We start from the raw sequence: 6,000 nt of genomic DNA, 5'->3' as shown, positions 1-6,000 counted from the left end.
TTATAGACTAACTGAAGTGTTGGAGCATAAACTTTCGTGGGCAAAGACCCACTTCGTCAGATGCACCCACTTCGTCTTTCATGATGGTTTCTTATGCACAGTGCTAGAATGGAAATATACCTCTGTTTCCCCTTGATACTATAGCCTTGGTATACACAGGAAACCAGTGGAGCATAATAAATCCAGCTGCAAATTTGCATATTTTTCCATGCATGATATATAAGAAGTTCTAAAAGTCATGCCACTAGTCATAAACCTTTGGTGAATCTTAACAATAAAAGAGAAAAAAATCAAGAAGGACCATGAATTTGCAAATGTATTTCATCTGGCTTCTCTTTTCCCTGCTGGAAGGTAGGTAGCACAGACGTCTTCTTTTTTTAACTCAAAACCAGAAGCTACCAAAAGAGAGTCACGAAAAAGGCTGTTTATTTGTATCTTTTCCAGCATCCAGTGGGCAGATTGTGATCACTCAGACACCTGCTTCTGTGACAGTGCTTCCAGGAGAGACAGTCACCATCCAGTGCAAGGCGTCCAGTTCTGTTAGCTATGAAATGAACTTTTATCAGTTCAAAAGAGGAGAGGTTCCCAAGCCCATCATTTATGATGGCTCTAAACGTTTCACTGGGGTCCCAGATCGATTCAGTGGCAGTTACAGCGGCACTGACTTCACATTCACCATTAGGAATGTGCAGGCTGAGGATGCAGCAGAATACTACTGTGGGCAAGATAACAGCCTTCCTCTCACAGTGATACAGTTCAGTACAAAAACCTCTGCCATGCCACTGCATGTACCACTTAGTGTAAAGCAGAAGGAAGCAGCTGTGTATTTATCAGGCTGGCTGGAGAAAAACCACCAGCGAGTCTAAAGGGTTCAGAGCACCCACCCATCACTGTAGTAGGAGCCCTTTGCTACTTTAATACACACAATAGCAATACTGATGCTTTAGTAACCACAATAGCAATACTGATGCTTTAGTAACAAGCACGCCTGGGCTGTCCCGCTGAGGGCGTGCTCCAAGGCTTTGCTCCCCAGCTCCCTGCAGACCAGGGAGACGGAGAGCAAAGCCGCGGAGCATTCCCGCAGCGGGACAGCCCGGGCGCGCTTGAGCTGTCCCCCTGCGGGCGTGCTCCACGGCTTTGCTTCCTGTCTCCCTGGTCTGCAGGGAGACGGGGAGCAAAGCCTTGGAGCACGCCCGCAGTGGGACAGCCCGGGCACGCTTGGGCTGTCCCACTGCGGGCGTGCTCCGCGGCTTTGCTCCTGTCCCCCTGGTCTGCTGGGGGAGTCCGGCAAAGCCGCTGGACCCCCCCCAGCAGACCAGGGGGACAGGAGCAAAGCCGCCCAGGCGGCGGCTTTGCTCGGGTGTCCCTGGTCTGCTGTGGGGGTCCAGCGGCTTTGCTGGACCCCCCCCCAGCAAACCAGGGAGACCGGGAGAAGCTTTTCTCACCCCGGAGGACACGGGTGGCAACCCGCCGCCCGTGAGCTCCGGGGCGAGAAAAGCCTCGTTCATAAGTGCGGATCCGACATAAGTCGGATCCGCGTAACTCGGGGACTGCCTGTATAATAAAACAGTAACTTGAGAATACATTTCTAAAGGAAAAGAGCATTCATCCTAGAGCAGGTGGCTGCAAACAGTCTCTGGTCTAGTAACAGCAGCAGGAGAGATCATTTGGTGCAGTAGAAAAGTTTCACATAAACCTGTCACACATCCACATCATCTTCTTTCCTTTCATGCCCTTTAATAACCTCAAAGCCTTATCTAGATATTGAACTTCAAAGCACAGTAGAAACAATTGCTTCTAGTACTTCAACTGAATCCCAATGCTAACCCCCTGAAGTGTTGCCCTTTAAGGCTCTTAATGTTATTTTGAATTATTTTAATCTTTCCATACATACAGCAGGGTCACATGAGTGTCGTTGCTAGGAAACAAATACAAGGAACCTGATTTTTAAAAGCTATGTGCAAAATAACTGATCAGTTCTCTACACACATTTTTTAGACTTTTTATCTCCTATTGAGCTTTGTAGATACTGTCCATTGCAATCTCTCCTGTTGCGGATGCTGGAACGATGCACTATCCTGCTTCATATTTCCCTGCCTCACTGCATTTCTCTCTCATGAGCCAAGCCTCATGCATGTTTTCTCCATATTCATTTGCAATGGTGCTCCATCATCTTCCTCAATGATCCTTACATGACAACCACACTGAGCCCACACAGGGCATTCCAAAAGCTCAGGTGGCCCAGACTTGAACTGTTGAAGGAAAGTCACCTTCAGTCTCCCCTCTCCTCCCTCCCCACCTGTCTTCCTTTCCCATCCTCACTCCTTCCATAGACTTTATACATAGATTCTTTTGCTGTCACTGTCACGGAACCATGTTGATCAGAGATACCCCAGCTGGCATCTTTAAAACCAAGGCCTCTGTGAGTGAGCACTGCTGCTTCTCGCAGAGTGGCTCATTCTCTGCACTTGGGGAAAAGCAGACATGAGTCCTGAATTTCTATAGAGTTCAGGCCAGATTACAAGGACTCAGAAGCCCCATATAGAGTGAGCCACAGTAGCAGGTTGTACAGGAGTTTCCTGAACCCTGACCCTGCAGGAATACTGACTTGCCAAGTCCGAGCCTGCAATCTCATCCTCATTATCTCTGTCAGGACTTTAAAAGACAAATTCCCATTGAAGTTCGGCTCCTAAATGATATAGGTCGTGTCAACACTGCAATGAGAAACCTGCAAAATGGCCACAGCTGGCCTGGGTTAGCAGAGGTTGGCTCCTGGGACTGCAGGCTAAGAAGAGCAATGTAGGGCTTGGGGTGGAGCCAAGTGTGAACCATGCAAGGGGGGGAGCTCTGAAACTCTAGTCTCCACCCAAATGCCAAAGTTCTAGACTCCACTGAATGCCACAGCTCAAACCCTGCACACCTGAGTCAGCTGACGTGGGCTCTGATTTCTCATTGCAGTGTAGAAATTACCCTTAGGTGTTTTGGAAGTTTTATCCAGCCACATCTCTCCCACTGATATGTCATTCTAGGTACAGGGCTCCCAAAGAACTAATCAATGACTGGTACTGCTCAATGATACTAATAATTACAGGTCACATAAAATACGTGGGTTTAATACCCAATAACTCAGCAGTCAGATTAAAAAAAACACAAACCCACAGGCAGGTGTGACTAAAACTGATGTGAGGAAAACCAGTTTTTATAAGCAGTTAGTTGTGGAAAACAAGTGGCCTTAGCAAGCATCTAATACACAATCTGCTCATGCAGGGACATTTACAGTATTGTCTTCTGGGGCAAATTAAAAACCATTCTTCCCTTTCATGTTTTTTCTCTAAATTTAAAAGTGAGTTTGCAAAACAGCTGTGAAAATTAACAAAAAACAGGACTATGTAGCACTTTAAAGACTAACAAGATGGTTTATTAGGTGATGAGCTTTCGTGGGCCAGACCCACTTCCTCAGATCAAATAGTGGAAGAAAATTGTCACAACCATATATACCAAAGGATACAATTAAAAAAATGAACACATATGAAAAGGACAAATCAAATTTCAGAACAGAAGGGGGATGGAGGAAGGAGGTAAATGTCTGTGAGCTAATGATATTAGAGGTGATAATTGGGGAAGCTATCTTTGTAATGGGTAAGACCATCTTGTTAGTCTTTAAAGTGCTACATAGTCCCGTTTTTTGTTTCAGCTACCCCAGACTAACGGCTACATTTCTATCACTGTGAAAATTAACATGTGTCCCATTACTACCACTAGAGGGCACTGCGAAAACACGAATCCTTCCAGCAGACTTGCCTGCGACAATAGGAATAACAAACCCAAACAAGATACAAGGTGATAAGGACTGTGAAATGGTAAGACTGTGTATTTATATGGATTCACTTGTTTGCATATTTAGAGAGCACCTGACATTCCTCTACTGTGCTGGGCAGCTAAAATATTTCCCTTTAGAATCACTTCTCTAGGATCTATCATGAGGGCACGTCTACACTACACGCTTATTTCGAAATAAGCTATTCTGTAAGAAATGCGCCGAAATAGATTATTTTCAAATAGCACGTCTACACTGCAGGGAAGCCTCAAAATTAGTTTGAGGCAGACTTGCCTAATGTAGATGTGGTATCTCGATTTAGAGCCCCGTGAGACTCTGGAGAGGAATAACTTAGAATGGCTCTGGTGAGTGGCTATTTCCAAATAGCAGCAGTGGAGCATCTACACATGCCTTATTTCGAAATAGCTATTTTGGAATAGGTGTTATTCCTCGTAGAATGAGGTTTACAGATTTCAGAAGAAGCCATTGGTTATTTCGAAATTATTTCAAAATAACGGGTGTACCCTCAGAGAGGGTGAGAGAAAACAATCCTTTCTGTGTGGGGATTGGCAGCGGAGCCTTTCCACTGGGGCTGCTTTGGCAAATGAGGGTAGACTCTGGGGGCTCTGTCTTGCAGTGGATTCCCTCACCCCACTGTTTCAGCCACCTACCCACTTTCCCTTTCACTTGTTCCCTTGCTTATTATTGCCAGCAGAGGAACAGCTTCCCTCTCAGTGTGACACCAACCCCTACAAAAACCTCCCTGGAGCTGCTTCACTTTCATGGAAGCCACACTTCTGCTTAGAGAGGCTTGGAAAGATATTGTTGATGGCCTATGCTCCCATAGGAGCTGAGGGCAAAGAAGAAGACACTTCTGCTCAACTGTTTCTGGGAAAACCGATGGGATTGTGACAGAACAAGGACAGGGGACATTACAAATTGGACCAGGATGGTTAGTAAGATCTTCAGGGGGAGTCTTGGGTCCATTGTGGTTGAAGATTGTCAGGCTTTCCTTTGGTGGGGTATGGCTTCAACAACTCTTAAAGAAGCCACTGGGAAACCCATGCTCAAGTAACCATTTCTTGAAGGTGACGGTCTAGATACTACTCACCTGTGTCCCATCTCCTGTTTTCAGGGAACGCTGATGAGGAGGTTTTGGCAGATTCGTGATTTTCCAGAGTCCCTTGACTCAGGTCAGTCTGATTATAGGCAGGAGTACAGGGTAGAAATGTTGCACAGGTGGATAATCTCCTCCTAGCAATAGACAGAGGATAAAGGTGACATCCGGATTCTTTTGCAGTCAGTGGGAATTTCGTCATTGATTTCCAGGGGGGTTAGGGTTAGGGTTAGGGGACACAAGCTGCAGCGCATTCAATATCGTAGTGCCACTCGTCATAGAATCATAGAATCCCAGGGCTGGAAGAGACCTCAGGAGGTCATCGAGTCCAGCTCCCTGTCCAAAGCAGGACCAATCCCAAATAAATCATCCCAGCCAGAGCTTTGTCAAGCCGGGACTTAAAACACCTCTAGGGATGGAGATTCCACCACCTCCCTAGGGAACCCATTCCAGTGCTTCACCGCCCTCCTAGTGATACAGTTAGTCTTAATATACAGCCTACACCTCCCCCACTGTAATTTGAGCCCATTGCTCCTTGTTCTGCCATCCATCACTTCTGAGAACAGCCTCTCTCCTTCCTCTTTGGAACCTCCCTTCAGGAAGTTGAAGGCTGCTATCAAATCCCCCCTCACTCTTCTGCAAACTAAATAAGCCCAAATCCCTCAGCCTCTTCTCGTCGCTCATGTGCTCCAGCCCCCTAATCAATTTGGTTGCCCTCCGCTGGACCCTTTCCAATGCGTCCACATCCTTTCTTTAGTAGGGGGCCCAGAGCTAGATGCAATACCCCAGATGTGGTCTCACCAGAGCTGAATAAAGGGGAATAATCACTTCTCTAGATCTGCTCACAATGTTCCTTCTAATGCATCCTAATATGCCATTAGCCTTTTTGGATCCAAGGGCACACTGTTGACTCATATCCAGTTTCTCTTCCACTGTAATCCCCAGGTTCTTTTCTGCTGAACTGCTACTTAGCCAGTCGGTCCCCAGCCTGTAGTAATGCTTGGGATTCTTCTGTCCCAAGTGCAGGACTCTGAACTTGTCTTTGTTGAACTTCATCAAATTTCTT

At 46.4% G+C, this 6,000-nt stretch overlaps 1 long non-coding RNA gene across 1 annotated transcript in view; it reads right to left on the bottom strand.

Moving 5' to 3' along the window:
* Nucleotides 1-304: 304 nt before the first annotated feature.
* LOC142829701 (uncharacterized) overlaps nucleotides 305-6,000 on the bottom strand; it is a 127,241-nt gene continuing 121,545 nt past the window's right edge. Inside the window, exons 8-9 of the long non-coding RNA XR_012904443.1 lie at nucleotides 4,929-5,071; nucleotides 305-544 (exon numbers count right to left, since the gene is read on the bottom strand). This is a non-coding gene — a long non-coding RNA (uncharacterized LOC142829701). The remainder of the gene's footprint in view (nucleotides 545-4,928; nucleotides 5,072-6,000) is intronic.

This window comes from Pelodiscus sinensis, chromosome 5 (genome assembly GCF_049634645.1).
Source record: "Pelodiscus sinensis isolate JC-2024 chromosome 5, ASM4963464v1, whole genome shotgun sequence".
Lineage (NCBI taxonomy): Eukaryota > Metazoa > Chordata > Testudines > Trionychidae > Pelodiscus > Pelodiscus sinensis.
This window is presented reverse-complemented; position numbering and strand designations above follow the sequence as displayed.